The following is a 16,932-nucleotide window of genomic DNA, read 5'->3' as shown; positions in this document are numbered from 1 at the left end:
GTTGGAAAAACAGATAAGTCAATGACAAAGTGTAAGTGAGTGAAATGAATATGAGAGTGAGCATGTCACACCCCCTGTAACCTAATTTTTGGATCAGGGTATATGGTGCTTTTTCACAGTGCCCTATTTTTCCCTAGTCCTACCCTACCCTATGCCCCACCCTCATATCTAGCTTAGAGCACGTAGGGGAAGGCATCAGCATCCACTAAGAGACACAGTGAATTTTGTTTTTAGGAAAAAGAAAAGAAAGGCAGACAGTAACTTGGGTCATCCTTAACTCTTGGTCTAGACAAATGTAAAAGCTTGAGAATCGAATCCTGGTTCTTTTTCATCCTTTCTTCATGTCTACTTTGGCTTTAGATATCTTCTCTTCTTCCAAGTTCTCAGGCCTGAGAGGATCACCTTTTTGCTCAGAGGACCCACAGAAGTCCCTTCCAGACCCCCTCTTTAGACTCTCCTCCATGTCCCACTCCCAGATAATGGATCATTACATGAACTGAAAGATGATAATGAATTAATATTAGTTCCCCTGCACCCCAACTTGGATAAAATATGTGTGTCTTAATAGAAGCATTTTGGGTATGGAATGCATGAGTCTTCAGAGGGAATCTTAGGCATTTTGAAGGCTGGTACTTTTGAGTAGATTACAATTCATGCCATTTAAGTTAGTCTCCTTTGCTGATGAGTAGGACTGCCTGTCATATATCAAAGCTTTCACTTTGGAAATCAAAAGGAGAAGAAAAATACATTTCTTGAACCCTGATGTGCCCGACTCTATTAGGTGCTTCAAATAGTTTACCACATTTAATCATAATAAAGCCCTGCAAACTATGTATTAAATTTCCCATTCTCCGGTTAAAGAAACTGAGACTCTGAGGTGGTCACAAAACATACTCAAGGTTACACAGAGTGGAGAATTAGGAGCCACAAAACAAATGAGGAAGTTGTGATAATTTATAGGTAACTTCAGAGGTAAATTGGAGCAAAAGCAGGAGACAACGTTCCCCAAACAAGGTCTTTTGATGACACTAACAAAAACAGTTTGTTGGGCTACAACATACATATTTCTGGCTCAAATTTTGTTTATTGTACCTTACTATATAAGATCATTGAGTGTCAGAATTTCCAGTGTTCATCTCTTTTCCTCACGCTTTGTGAATGTGGAAAAAAATCACACTTCACACAGCTCCATTTCCTATTTCTAAAATGGCTGAAGTTAAAAAAATTAAAAAAATAAAATGGCTTAGGTTTGGAAGACATTATGGGGATGGTTGATGAATTTTGAGTAAGGTCTATAAATTCACTAATAATATTATCTTAGTGTTAATCTCCTGAGTTTTATAATTGTACTAGGGATAGGTAAGAAAATGGGTAAGTAGAAAATTCCTGACTAATGCTTTTTAAAAGCTTGTTAAAAATTAGTTTAATCAGGAGCTCAGTTGATTAAGCGTCCGACTCTTGATTTCGGCTCAGGTCATGATCTCAGGGTTGTGAGATTGTGCCCTGCATAGGGCTCCACGCTCAGCTGAGAGTCTGATTTTCTCTCTCCCCCTCTAAAATAAATAAATCAATCTTTAAAAAATGATTTTAATCAAACTAAGATAAAACTGTGGAGATTCCATTATCATAATGAATGAATCTATAAAAATGTAAAAAGGATAATGGTAGAAGTCTTCACTTGTTTTAACTCCATATTTGCAAAAACAAAAATCTCTAAAATGATTAACATATATTTTAATGATAGAATAGTAGACTAAAACTTGAGACACACGCTCTGGAGAAAGAAAAAGCTGGGTAAGAGAAGAAATATGTGTGGGCAATCTGTAACTCAGCTCTAATTTAGAAATTGGTTTAGTGGTTGTATTGGGGGTTTGTGGTGAGCAATTACTTTTTCTACACTAACCACTGGTTGGTTATAACCATGACTACATTTTTTCTCCTGTATCACCAAATTGTCTCATGAAAAAAGGTGTCATCTTTTGAGCAGTGTGGGCTACATTTCCATTGGCAGCAGCCAACTGATTATATTCTGCTAGTTCACTGGGTGCCATCCAACAGTCAGAGTTTGCCAATGTGCTGGGAGAGGTCCAGCAACTCTTTGGAAGTGGAATGGCCTTACCTGGGAGAGCTCCGGTGGTCAGGATGGAGCAATTCCCCGCGCTGAGCTCAACAGCCTGCAGACATGGGTCATAAGAGTCCTCTGCTGGCTATGGCTCAGGTGACTTCAGGGCAACTTGCTGGGGAGAGTTCAGCAAACCACTGAGAGAAGTCTACTAGAAACAGTCTGACAATAAATTAAGGGAAAATTCAGTTGGCAACGTTCCAAAAGCTATAAAAGCAACCCATTAAAAATTAGAGGCATTGCATAGATCCATAAGGAGAATTCTTGGCAGTCTGGTGAGAACACTAATTTTTTTTCATTTTCTTTTCTTTTTGTTTCTTTCTTTTTTTTTTTCTATTTGTTGCAGAACAGCATCTGAATGGTATGAAAACAACTCAATTTTTAAAATGTATACTTTATAAAATATAGTTATGTTACTTTAAAATAATGCATACTACAAGTATTATCTTTTAGAATTCTAACAGTATATAGAGTTCAAAGCTAACTAGGATAGAAATAAGTTTGGTTTATCTTTTGTATCATCTAGTATTACTAGGATAATTGAAATAGGGGGATTGAAAGACAATTTAATACATGAAAATAAATTTCTTTTATGAATAAAAATCAAATCAGTTCTTCAGAACTGAAAAAAGACAACATCACCAATTTAGTCTTGAAATTGATTTAATTTTGTTTCTCTCTGGGCAAAAACATTATTGATTTTCAATTTAGTATCAATATTGAGGAAAATTCATCCTCAACTCTTTATCATTGCCCTAAAAAGTCTATTTACTCCTTTATTCATTTACTTATTTATATCAACCAGGGTTGAGTGAATAAAATTTCAGAGTTTATACTCCTAATAGATATTTATAAAATATCTCTCTGAAGCCAAATGACGATAAAAGAAAAAAATATCAAAAAACTCTATGAATATTTCTGTTGCAAAGTTTTACTGTTTTAATTGTGATTTTCATTTGGGAAAAACTGACAAGTTTTGAATGATGTTGATATATAGGTCCACAAACAAGTACTGACCAACTACTAGCTGTCAGATTAGTACTTTAGTATTATAAGAAAGTTACAAAAGAGGTATAAGACACACTCTTTACTTTGGAGGAGCTTATCATCTTAAATATATTCAAATCACTATTTCATTTCTTATCAGATTAAATAAAGAAGTAAACCATACTGTGCCCTAAACCCCATACAACTCTGATTATTATGATTCTTCCCTAAGTAACTAGCACTAGGTAATTATATTTCCAATGGTCAGAGTTAATTTTTTTTCATTTATAATAACATTTGGAAGAATTAAGAAATGTTTATAATAGGGAAAGGAAATATAAAAATTAGACTACAAATATAAAAAAAAGGAATAAAAGCTTCCATCGATATGATGTTCTTTTAGTTTGTATTTTGTTATACTAATGTTATTTATTTTAGATAATGCTTAGTGGAAAGAGCTTAAGTTTTGTAAATAATAAGATGAAGAAAAGACATAAATTCTCTTGCATGATTGGAATGAAGCTATTTTAAAAACCAGCCAGGTGAACTTTCTGATTTTTGGTACATAGGACAAGGCAGATGGGAGCTTGCTGTTTTCCCTAGAGTGTTTTGGTAGAATACCCTTACATTTTGGGATGAGGACACAGTATACTATAATTTGGTTGCTTTCAGGAAAATCTGTTTACTAGTGGAAAATTATGTTATGAGATAATAATAGGGTAAAATTTACAATGCTTGCAAAACATGTATTGATATTTAATCAGGCTGTTGTTTAAACAGCTGATCCTATGAAATTTTACACAAGTATTAGATTCTTCAGGTATTTATTCTAGACCTAGTCAAGGACTCTTTCATATTACTTTTCAAGTAACAGTATCAAAATAGTGTGAGGTTTATAATCATTCAACGCTTAACTTTAAAATGTCAGCACTTGTGCTATGTTGAAATAACCACACTGAATCTGGAGTTTTATGGCATTACAAATAAAACATACCCAGGCATTTCCTTTGCCCCTTGTCATTGTAGAGGAGGACCATAAATAGGTCATCATAATAGTATATGATTTACAAACAAAATAGTGCATGGTTTCCATACAGTGAAATGTATTTTTGCTTAAATATAATGTTACTTTATAACTAAGTTTATCTATGCAAAATAAGTAATTAATATGTTCTCTTAGAGGATCTCTGCTGCTTACAATTGCACGGATAAGACATATCTACAGTTCTGCATGGAGAAATTAAATCAAAAATATCTAATTAATATTTGTATAGCACCTTACATTTTATAAAATATATTCACATGCATTTTCCAACTAAATCCTTATGCCAAAACTGTGAAGTACTCAAGGAATATAATTTATCTCTACTATAATAAAAAGAAACAGAAATTCATAATCATTGACTTTTATAAGGTTGTATTATGCAATTAGTAATCTGCAGAGAATGGAAATCAGCCCAAGTACTCTGATTTTAATGCTTATGTGCTTTCCAACAACAAAATTTTGCCAAAATTACAAATTCATAGACATTAATATCTAGATTGAAGTTCATGGATCATTTAAGAAAAGCTAAGTTTGGTACATAATCACCAACTTGTTAAAGTAAGGTCTAGATAAACATGGGCCAATGTATTCTTTTTTTTTGTTTGGTTGTTTTTTTTTGTTTTTTGTTTGTTTGTTTGTTTTAATTTTTTATTAACATATAATGTATTATTTGTTACAGGGGTACAAGTCTGTGATTCATCAGTCTTACACAATTCACAGCACTCACCATAGCACATACCCTCCCCAATGTCCATCACCCAGCCACCCCATCCCTCCCACCCCCCACCACTCCAGCAACCCTCAGTTTGTTTCCTGAGATTCAGAGTCTCTTATGGTTTGTCTCCCTCTCTGGTTTCATCTTTCCCTCCCTTCCCCTATGATCCTCTGTCTTGTTTCTCAAATTCCTCATATCAGTGAGATCATATGATACCTATCTTTCTCTGATTGACTTATTTTGCTTAGCATAATACCCTCTAGTTCCACCCATATTCTAAATGTAGTCATGTAAAAAAGAAGTTTGGGTGTAAGTAGTTTCAGGCATGGTGCAGTTTTTATTTTAAGCAAGTCGGCTGCTTGTTTCCCTCATGCTCATGCCTCCTTATCACCACACGGCTGCTGTAGCTCAAGAAACTCTCTTGGCACATCCCTGTTCCAGGCACAAAGAAAGAAGTAGTGGCAGAAACATACCTTTTCGCAAAAAAACAAAACCTTTTTCTCAGCATATTTCAACTTACATCTCAGGAGGCAGAATTGAAACAGAGAGCAAGAAAGTGACTCTCTGGCCTTTGCCAGTCTCTGCAGTGGTAGATGAACAAGGGGGAAAAGCCTGGGATGACTGAACACTGATCAGTTACAGTGTCTACCACATAACAGAATGCCAGAAAACAAACAAACAGCAGAAACTATCCCTGCTCTCACGAAGCTCACATTCTAGTACCAGAAATAATAATAATAATAAAAAACACATGAAAGGCCGTAACACATGGGAGGAAGTGAGGCATGCATTTCTTATAGAAATGAAAATTCAAGCAGTCTAGGTATTCAGAGAAAGGAACAATTAGAATTGTCCCTGCTCGTCCCTTTTTTTCTTTTGTCCAATTATTCTCATTAATTGTATGACGCAGGACCCTTTATGTAGCAACTGACAACCAACTGAGGAAAAGAAAAGGAATACACTGGCTCACCTAACTGAGAAATAGAACCCTGACTGGATCCGGAACTTACAGCAGTTTCACCAGGGCTCTGTCCTTCTCTATCTCTCAGCTCTGCTTTTTTTCTGAGCGGCCTTCATTCCCAGGAACGTTTCTCTGATGTGATTGCAAAAATAATTGGCAGGTCTAGGTTTATTTGTCCTTTCAGCCTAGCAATCTCAGAGAAAATAAAAGTATACTCCTTTCCTGTAGCTGTCAATAGTGAAAGCCCTGGGGATACTCTGATTGCCCTGGCTTGGTCACATGCCTATCGATCCTGACCTGATCACCCATCACTATGGCCAGGCGTATGGTGAATCTGATTGGCAAACGTGGATCAGATGGTAACTTGTGTGTTAGGTGTGTGTGTGTATGTGTGTGGTGGGTGGAGGTGGGGTGCAGGATTTTAAAGGCTATTGATCAACCACCTCCAAGTCAGAAAAGAGTCTTTCCTAAATGGGAAAAAGATTCTAAACAGGCTGAAAATAACAAATATCCAGTACACAACAGGTACTCGACAATCTAAGAATAGAAACAGTTTTTGCACACTTCAGTCCCACAGAACCTGAGCAGGAAGATGCTTACCCAGAACTGTTCGGTTAACGGGATAGTAATTGTACCACTTGCTTCCAGCACTGCTCAGTGTTGCTCATGTGACTGGCACATCGTCATTCCTGGCAATCACCTGTTGCAGGAAAACAGGAATCTAAATTTTTCCAGCTATCAAAATGTATCCCTCAAACATGAGACCATATGTGTGTCAAAGGAATTCACATTAAATTTATCTAATGCTATTAATCATATCATTCTACTCATTCACTGTGTCTGAGAAACATAACATATTCCATATATTCATGCTAGATATTTTATTTTCATTCGATCACATTTTACAGAATGTGTTATCTATCCTGAACACACACACAGACACTTACTCTACAACTTTTCTTGACCCTAATTTTCCTTTTCCTCAGATGAGTGGGCTATTCCTGCTGCCACCATTTATCATAACTGTTTTTCTTCTTAGACTTCTATAATGTGGCTTCGATTCTTAATGCTCTCTTGAAACTTCACTCTGGAGTTCACCTAATTCAGTGGCCCCATCTCAGTCCAAATTTTCCTTGACCTTTACATGGCATTTTTTTCTGTTAATCAACTTCTCCTTCTTTCCTCTGTTGGCTTCCATTATGGCCCTCCAGAATTTGGCTCTAAATTACCGATTCAACATGGTAACCTACTTCTCACTATCCCAGAAATAAACTCTCTTCACAAAACTCTTGCTGAATCTTCTTGTTTTGGAATATCTGCTCCTAACTATTCTACCTTTTCTTTCTTTCTTTTACTTCACAGTTTGTCAAACATTCCAGTCTGCAAGTCTTTCCTTTCATTGTACCTCCTTTTTTTTTTATCAGCATCAATCATTTTGATAATTATTTCATGAGAATCATCTTATTGTTGATATTGTCAATTATTTGAGAGTATGAATGTTTTACTTAATTTGTTTTCTGAGTTATTCTTAAGTTTTTGTTGAGCACATCATAAGTACATTACAGAAATGTTTTGAATTAATTTTGTCCTTTAAATAAGCATCTTTAATATTTCTGTGAAGCCATAGAAATTTTGTTGGAGTGGCAGAACATGTTTTAAAGTTAATAGTAATAAAATGAAAAAAAAATAGTCAACTATGTAAATTAAACTCTCATGTCCCTAAATGCAAAATTTCTGGGAAAGAAAGGTGTGTAATGGCGTATCTCAAGGGATGAATACATTCCAGAAACATCAAAGAATAACACTTTAATCTTTAGAGCAATTAATATCCATTTCAAAAATTAAACCCTCCAAAATTAATATTGGCATCACATATTACAGACACTTAATATTTTAACATTTCTACATTTTAATAAGATTTTAATAATATGAAAATAAAGCCATTATAAAAGGCAGTTTACATTCTCACTAATTCTACATGATTTAGAATTTCATATATAGCAAAAAACTAAAGGATAGAAAGGATTAAGGGATAGAAAGTATTTTAATTAAGAGCAAATATCCAAGCAAGAAACGATGCAACTCAAATTTGAATTTTAATATCTCTAAATACATTAATAGAAGTAGAAATATTTCTGCCAGTTAAATAAGTCTGATTAAATTTGTCTCGAAATACAGCATTTCTTGAAACAATCTACTTTTACAAACTTGAAGATCCCAGGCCTCTCCTTGTCTAGTGTTTCAATAGCTGAAAAAGTCCGGTTCATACTCTATGCCTTCGTTGTGATAAAACACAACCTTCGTTGTTTCAAACCTCAGCTCTTAAATTTCCTGCAACTTCCTTTACTGTTGTGTGCATTTTAAATGTGTGACAAGCAGCATTTTCTCAGCTAAATTCCTGTGACTTTTGAATGCAGTTTACTCTCATTGACTACTAAAACAATCCTAAGAGTTGGGCTATTTCTTTTTTCACGAAACTGCATTTTTAAATGTTTATATTACACATGAAGCCATGAAAACCTTCACTGGAAATATTTAAAGTAAATTCCACTTGTTGTCATCTTATATAGCAGTTCCAGATCCTACAAAAGAATCTCAATTTTCTATGATCACTAACTGAGGACCAAGCTTTTTTACAAAGCCATCTAGAGATACTGAAAGGAGACTATTTTTAAAGGATTCCTCAGTTGTTGTTGTTGTTGTTGTTGTTGTTTTCATAATGTTGCCTCTCATCTGGGAATCATGAAGACTGGTTTCTCACCAAGTCTACCTCCTTTTCTCAGCTGTCCATGTATATGAAGTCTGATTTTCAATTTTATTGTCTAATTCCCATTTAGAGGGCAGTTATAAAAACAGACTTGTTTAATAACTGAAAGAAGTAAAATATTCAGCCCTGATAATTAATTTAATTCAGTGTGCTCATAGCTCTCAATAGAAACTCATATGTATTTCTGAATCATTCAAATTCCCACAGCACTTTCTATGTTTCTCATTGATGCGTCGCTCATTTGCTGGTGTGCGCATTATTTGTGTGAGATCATTCCTTGAACTGCATCTCGCTCTTCTTTTTATGCTCTTAGCACAGTGTCTGTAACTTTCACATAGGATTTGTCTGATAAATGAGCGAACAAACAAATGATGTCTCACTGAATTGTATGAAATTACCAAGTGATTTCATTCATTCCAGAAATAACCCAGCTACGCTGTCTCAAATTCTGCTGTATTAATAACACCAAAAATTCCTAAGAAAATTTCAGAGACACAAGAGTAGTGATGAGCAATATTTTTGACAAGGGTGTCAATTTAGGAAATAGAAGTGTTTGCAACCACATTTTGTGCATCAGAAAGTGTTTTGCTATCCTTATTCTTCAACATTCATTTATAATTCATTATTATTTGCCTGACACAAATATTTCTTTTCTTTTTCAGCTAAAATGTTGGGATGTGCATAGCTGCCAGCTTCCAGTATCTGATTTTAATACTATGCAGTTTAACAGATTTTACTATTTAATAAAATTGCTTTTAAGTTAATATCTTTTGTCTTTTCTTGGCTTATAAGCTATTTCTTTAAAACAGATTTATATAATATTCTTTACAGAAGTTACTTTCCATTGAAATGAAACAAATAATATATATTTGTTATAGGAAATATACCTCATTCCATTTCCTTCAAAATATGCAATTTTCACAACTCATTTTCTTAGCAACAGTCCTAGCAAGGGTTTAAACAGAAGGCTGAAGAATAAATATAATTATCAATAACTTCATGGATAATTATTTCTGAAATTTTTTTTGGAAAATTACTTAGGATAGAAAGGTCCAGAAATTGAAGAGGTTTGTCATTACAGTGGATCGGAAAGCAGAAGGAAAACAGCAATAAAGCAAGTTATCAGAAACTAGAAAATATCAAAAGCTCATGGAATAATTATTAGTGACACCAAATTTTATTTATTGTGGGCTTAATGGATGCTAGGCACTCTCACAAATGCTTCACATGGACTAACTCATTTAGTCTTCACATAATGTTACGAGATAAGTGCTTTTACTATTATTATCCCCATTTGACAAATGAGGAAACTGAGACTCTCAAAGATCATACAGTAAAGTTAAGGGCTCAGGCCCAACACCCCTTCCCTCCTCTCCAAGGGATTATGCCATTTGGGGGCAGAGTAGGGGCACCAGGCTTAAAAATCTTGGACTACCTTGTGGCTGCCTGGTAATGCCACAGTCTCGTGATGCACCAGCCGCCACCCACTCCAACTCTCAGGCTGGGTCTGTGGGTGCTTGCTATTGTTGGCTAGCAAATTCAATAGGTCAATTCTTTTATATCTGTAAGACTTAGGCAACACTATATGAAGTACTCCATTACTACAAAGGTTACTTTGGGCCTAGAAGAGTCAGACTTAACCTAGGGCACATCTGGGCAGGCTTCAGAAATTAGAAGCCAGTCAGGGTATATTGCAAAGCTAGGCAGGTCACGTGTTACTTCCCTGAGCCCAGATTATATAACGCAGACCCTCAAGCTCACAGAGCAGATCACCACGCCCAGAGATGTGCAATGATTGAGAATTGGTCTGGTCTAGAATAGGATGCCTGTCACAACCTGTGCAGGGTGAGGACAAGGAGAAGGAGTGGGTAGTCTTCCTAAAGAAGCCACAGTGATGACTTTTTAGATTGATTAGTGGTCATGATACATATGCCTGTATTCTATGGATAGCTTCTTAGAACCAAATGGCTTCCAGAGCCATTCTGACAACTAAATACTGCAATTAAATAATAAAGGATATAAGGGAAATTCTGCATGCACTCTGCCTCAGAGAACATTGATCTCACATTAATAACACAAAACGTCTGGATAATCTCCAAAATTATAACTTTTCATAAATTCATCAGTGAGCTGAGTTCACAAAGCAACCAAGCAAACTGAATTCCAGAGTAACAACTCCTCCAAGGAGATGTCTTGGGCACGTGGGCACACACACACACACACACACACACACACACACACACATTTCACCTTTAGAAGAGTATGGGAAAGGTGGAGATCATACAATAGGTCAAAGAAGTAAGCTAAAATTTTAATGAATTGTTAAAGGCCAACTGTAGGCTGGAATATAGCTTGAAATAGCTAGGCATCCCAGAAACAAGGAAAATTCATACTTTATCATAAGTCCCTGGGCCTCCTTTGAGTGTTCACGAGAAAGATTTGGGATGAGAGCAAAAGATACAGTGAGTATGTCAGAGATGAGCAGCAGCTGCTGAGGAACAGGCACAAAGCCCTTCTTACTTACTTCACTAGACCCATCTCTGGTAGGAAGGAAGAGTCATCTACCATCGGGGTGGGAAGCAGCAGACCTTCTCACCGACAACTCCCAGGACCCAGGCCAAAATGCACGGCTTCCAGGGAAGAGGTAGAAGGAAACACATGTGCCATAGCAGAAGAGTAGGAAAAAACACCAAAACACTTTGCCCCCCAGGGGAGGGATAGGAAGCCATAAGAACCCCACGACGTTCTACTGAATGGCAGGTCTTCTACCTAAGACCAACAACAGATACAAGTCAGGGTTTAGATTCTATAGGCAGGAGGTATAGGAATTTTAAGCAAGCTCTACCTTTAAACTTTGGATCAGAGAAGGTCTGGTTAAGACAAGCTGGAGGTCGATACCAGACATATAGAAACACATCCTAGCATGGCTGCCTTGATCTAGTGTACTTTTTAGAAATGGAATTATTTTAAAGTAATAGGGAAATTTTAAAGTTCAAGAACTAAACCAATGTTGCCACATTTTGCTTCTAATCTTTCATAAATGTTGAATAATATTTTCAAAGCTAGCTACACACTGAAGAGTTTGTTTTCTGACCACTGGCTACAAAATTAAATAATATTTTTAAGATGATGAGGTATAGTTCAAAGGAAACGTATTTATATGCATTATATTATCTGATCCTCAAAAATACCCTCACTGGACAGAATGGTTTAGGAAAGAAAGATGCTGATCTCAGTGATTTCTGGTGCCCTTTTGGGTCCCCACAGTCTATGAGACTAAAGCGGACACATATTATTGTCACTATTTTTAGGTCAGGAAGTGAGGCCCAGAGACTAAATAACTAGGTTAGGAGTCATAGCGATAGTGAGTGGAGAAATACAAATAATGTCTTCATATTCCTAGTTCAGTGTTTTGCTCTTAAATCATTTTGCACACTATGACAAAGATTGCCTAGTCATTTACTGTCATGTCTCCTTTTTTCCCCTTAAATATATAGATACACTGGATTTCCCTGTCAGCCTTAAGACCAAATTTCAACCAACAGAATGTAGGCCCAAGTAATGAACTCCAGTTCATCCTTGTCCTTAAAAATCTCCCATGCATAATCCTCCAGACTCTTCCACAATATAAAAATGAATAGAGATACCTATGAGGACCCAGAAGTAGAGAGCCACCAGATGGAACAGGCCTGGGTCCCTGAGTGACTGCCTGGTGCAGGGTCTTCATCACATGTGTCCCCACCAGACTTGCAATGGATTGTGCTGTGAACAAGAAATAGACCTGTGTTGTGTTAAGCCACTGAGAAATTAGGTTGCTCTTTAGCAGTGAGTCCACCAAAGACATAACTCTCCCACATGATAACTCTATAGAGGTATAAGATGATGACGACATACAACTTTGAGATATTAACCTGTATTTCTTTTCATTTCTTTTAACTTTCGTTCCATCCTTCTTTCCCTTTCTCCTTTTCTTTCCACAGTGTGGATGGCCTCAGGATCGGAGGGTGGCGGTGGGGTGAGGATGGGGGGAAGCAGCTAGACAACAAAAGAAATTAGCTTATGAACCTGCCTCTTTTTACTGACAAAGCCTTAGGCCAGAACAAGGAGAGTTCATGAGTGTAGATAAATTGTTGTAGCCAAAAGAGGAAGGAAACGACTTTCCCAAGATTTGAAACGAAGGTGCTGCAAGCTGTGGCAGAACTATTGTTCCTGCCCTTGTCCTTCACCCTGTGAAAGAACTTTAGTTGACTGGGAACTGGCACATCTTCATTTCTGTATGCTAAGGCTTGTTTCCCCAGAATACCAGAAGCCTCACTGATCCTAACTGATCCACGAAGAGGGGAAATCAACAGAGAAATCAGCTCACCCCAGGAACCCTTGAGTGTCATTGGTTTACTGGTGTGTTTTCCTTTCTCTTCTAAGCATATCACAGAACCTCTCAAGTTGGTGGATCAATACCCCAGTACCCTAACTTCTCAGGTGGAATAATTCTTTGTCAGCTATTCCGTGTAGGATGAAGCTCCAATCTTCCATGGGTTTAACAGCATGCACTTGGCAGTCTTCTTCTTCCTGTATTATATTTCTCCTGCATACCTACCGGTGTTTCCTGCATCTCCCAAATAAACCCCGTGAATTTACATCTTTCTTTCAAGGTCTGATCCTGAAAGAATCCAGACTGAGACAGGAACAAAGAAACTTGTGGATCATAAGGCAGAGGTCACCCAGGATTTATTTCTAGACCAGAGATACCAGTTAGTTGTTGAAAACTAACCTCTGTGTTTTGGAGCCAAAATGTAACATGAAGACAGAGTTTGGGATAAAAAGGAATAGTAGCTTTATTGCTTTGCAGGGCAATGGAAGCTGCAGCAGGCTAAGGCCTTCAAAAACTGCAAACTCCCCTCCCCCACCAGGCAGGGGCTGCGGGGTGGGGGTGCGGGTGTGGTTTTAGGGGACATACAGGAACTAGCCAGTTTCTACAGGAACTGTGTATGCGCTGCCAGCCTTGTTCCTCAAGTCTTCAGGGTGGTACAGGATTCTTAAAACTAAAGGCTAAGAAGGGAAGAGGAGAAGTTTGCGGAAGAGAGGAAAAATGTTACTTAGTTTAAAATCATGCCTTGGGGAAGCATTAGTGCAGCCATTTTGATTTTTGTTCAACTTCAGCTTTTAAGTGGTTTCAGAGGTGCTGCGAGAACTGATAATTTCATTGGATGTGGGAGCAGAAAGAGCTTGCACCCTGTTTCTTGAAAGAAACCAACAGTGATGTGGCAAGACCCTAGGGATGAAATCCTGTCATGGTGTGTTTAGGTAAGCAGGGCCGTAGGCAAATTCACAAAATACCCATGCCCAAAGTTTGACATAAAAGTTGCCAAGAGCTGAAAGACCTGAAGGAGTCCTATAGACCTGATGGCTCAGGAACATCCTATGTGCCCAAGGGAATGCAGCCTATACTCTACCTAACACCTTGACATAGTGTAATACTGTGGCATCATCAAGAGTGGAGTAGGAATGGGAAAACCAGAAAAAACTGATGGAGTCTTATTAGCTGAGGTGTGTGGCTGAGGGCTCAAAGATAAAGATTACATTTTATTGGACATGTTAAAAAATTATATTTCTTGTACACTTGAGTTTGAAAATTAAGATCCACACCTTTTATGATACTGTAGTATGCTGAATTATAATTTGCTATCATTCCTTCTTCCCCTTTCTATAAAACTTTCAGTTTGTTTTGTGGGAAAATCATTAATCCTGCCTCTGTGATTTTGGATTTGGCTTTATGACATATTTTGAGCAATAGAATATGACTAGATCTGCTAAATATCATATTTGAGCGGAATGTTTAAGAGGAAATTTATGTTCCCATTTAAGAGCTATTTTCATCACCTTGGGTCCCAGAATGAGCTGTCCTGCAACGTACATGTAATATGAATGAAAACAGATGTTTGATGTTTACACCACTGTAATGAAGGGGATGCTTATTAGCACAGCAAAGCTGACCAACACACTATGGGGACATCAAATCAGGACAACCAACTGAGAACAAGCTGAAATACATGAATCACTGTGGAGCCTCCTAAGGCTGGCCAAAAATTCCAGCTTGCTGTTCAGCATTGTTGGTCTTCTGCATCCCAAATCCATCAGTCATGTTTTTCCTCTCTGAAATTCATGAAACAGTTCCACTAACAATGCAATGGAATATAGCAATATATCGGGGTGGGGGAGAAGGAATGCAAAGTCTAACACTATTTTAAAGCTTTCTATGAGGAAGTTTTGATCTCATTATCATGAAAAGTTGGAAGGCATGCTCGTTTAAAATGCAAGTTGGGAATTCACATGAATGCCTAGAACTATGAGTCACTGAAAAATCCTGGAAATGCTGTTAAAAGAGTTCCATACCCCTCCTCCCATCAAAGCCTTTCTCAAAGCACTCTAAGTCTGGAATGTGAGGGTCCATGGAGGGATGGAGGAGACCTTCAAGTTCTTATGTGGTATTTGTAAATCGCCATCAACAAGCTTTACCCTCTATATTGAAGGCTTATTTTAGAATGGCTCTTTTCATATTCACTTTAAAAATCAAAATAGTGGGGTGCCTGGGTGGCTCAGTCGTTAAGCGTCTGCCTTCGGCTCAGGTCATGATCCCAGGGTCCTGGGATCGAGCCCCACATCGGGCTCCCTGCTCAGTGGGAAGCCTGCTTCTCCTTCTCCCACTCCCCCTGCTTGTGTTCCCTCTCTCGCTGTGTCTCTCTCTGTCAAATAAATAAATAAAATCTTTAAAAAAATAAAAAATAAAAAAAAAAAAATAAAAAAAAAATCAAAATAGTTTTCAGATAACAGATTAAAAGAATAAGTGGTTGAGTCTGGTAAGAGGAATATATATTCTCTTATGCTATAAGGACAATTATTTAGTGATGGGTTTCAGAAATCCTTTGATAAATTACACCATCATGGCCTAAAAGAGAACTATTTTTCTTTTCCTTCATGTGGATTGTTTGTGCTGTGGTTTAATGTGCCAAATTTTGTTTTTGGTTTATTGACATCACGTGAAGTGCTTAGCTTCATGTATTTTGTATATCTTCCCTTGATATATTGGCACCATACCATTTTAAAACATAAAACTTTAACCGCTCTCCTGCAACTCATCCTGCTCCAGAAAAATTCTGATAACAGCAATATTTAATGACTCATTTAAATGAATTTTAGGCAAATCACTGAGTTCTTCTTAACTTTTTCATGCTCTCACCTCCAGTTCCACCCATCTTATATTCTGCTGTTCCTACGACACAGAAATTAAAGCATTCATTGTCCTAACTAGGACCAATCCCTTGATGTTTCTGTTCCCTCTGGAAAGGCCAGGCAAGAATTCTACAGATAAACTGTGACATAGAAAGAGGAAGTTATTTGCTTATAGTCTCATAAAAAGTAGAGAAATCAGGATGTAGAATTTGTGTCTTTGGTCCCAGTGCTACTTAACACTCTACTATAATGCCTTAATGTTGCAGTAAATGAAACAAGAGGGAATTTGTTCTGTGTGTGGGAAAACTTCTCAGCTGAAAGATTGGAAACCGTCACTAACGGAAGTATAAGATCTGTAAAGCTTGTCTTCACAATATGACAGAAGATGATCAGTTTGTGATGGTCTAGGTGTTCGGTGATTGTAGCCAATTTGTTGAACCAGATCATTTCTTTCATTCTCTTTTAATTGTAAGTTTTCTGACACTATGAGACTACTTTGGGAAAAATAACTCTGTATGTCCTTTTAACCAACTGAGCCACCCAGGTGCCCTCTGTATGTCCTTTTAAACTCCTGCTGTTGTGAGTCTTGAAGTCAAACCAGGGAAGTTCAACTTGAAGGCAAATATACCATCAAAAAGAACGGATGAGGGGGCAGCCCATATGCTGGCTCATCTTCACTCCTGCAAATTGCATTACTGACAAGAGAACAGTTGAAGGCTCCCTGTCAGGTCAACGGATTTGGAAATGGAAGTTGCCTCATGATTATACAGAAAAAGTCCCCTACCAATAGCAAAGCTGCCACAAAGGCACATAAATAACAACAGCTAGTAGCAATATGAAAAACACTTCTGCTAACCTCAGAGCTTCTAGATATTACGCTCATGGGCGCCATTTGCAAACTCAAGATGCCAACGGAATAAGCGAGACTACCTGACTGACTAATTGATAGACCAGATCATTAACTTAAGTTTTTGCTGGTAATTTTACCTTGGTAGTTTTTATTTTGTTTTATGTGCAGTTTTTCTCTAGAACCTACATTTATGTCTGTTGTCAGACCAAAATCTATTCTGTGGAAGGTTAGTATTCGGTTGCATCTAGTCACGAA

The 16,932-nt window shown here is 37.2% G+C and overlaps 1 long non-coding RNA gene across 21 annotated transcripts in view; it reads left to right on the top strand.

The window, feature by feature from the left end:
* LOC118522266 (uncharacterized) overlaps positions 1–16,932 on the top strand; it is a 436,304-nt gene that overhangs the window by 381,965 nt on the left and 37,407 nt on the right. For 19 of the 21 annotated variants that reach the window (XR_013447181.1, XR_013447184.1, XR_013447175.1 and 16 more), the window contains 2 exons: positions 2,469–2,483; positions 9,260–9,357. The exons of 1 other annotated variant lie outside the window; for it this stretch is intronic. This is a non-coding gene — a long non-coding RNA (uncharacterized LOC118522266). Of the gene's footprint in view, positions 1–2,468; positions 2,484–9,259; positions 9,358–16,932 lie in introns of those variants that run through there. One more of the 21 variants, XR_013447167.1, reaches the window with a different exon arrangement.

The sequence above is a fragment of the Halichoerus grypus genome, chromosome 4 (assembly GCF_964656455.1).
Source record: "Halichoerus grypus chromosome 4, mHalGry1.hap1.1, whole genome shotgun sequence".
Lineage (NCBI taxonomy): Eukaryota > Metazoa > Chordata > Mammalia > Carnivora > Phocidae > Halichoerus > Halichoerus grypus.
The sequence above is the reverse complement of the archived record's forward strand: the minus strand, read 5'-3'. Positions and strand labels throughout refer to the sequence as shown.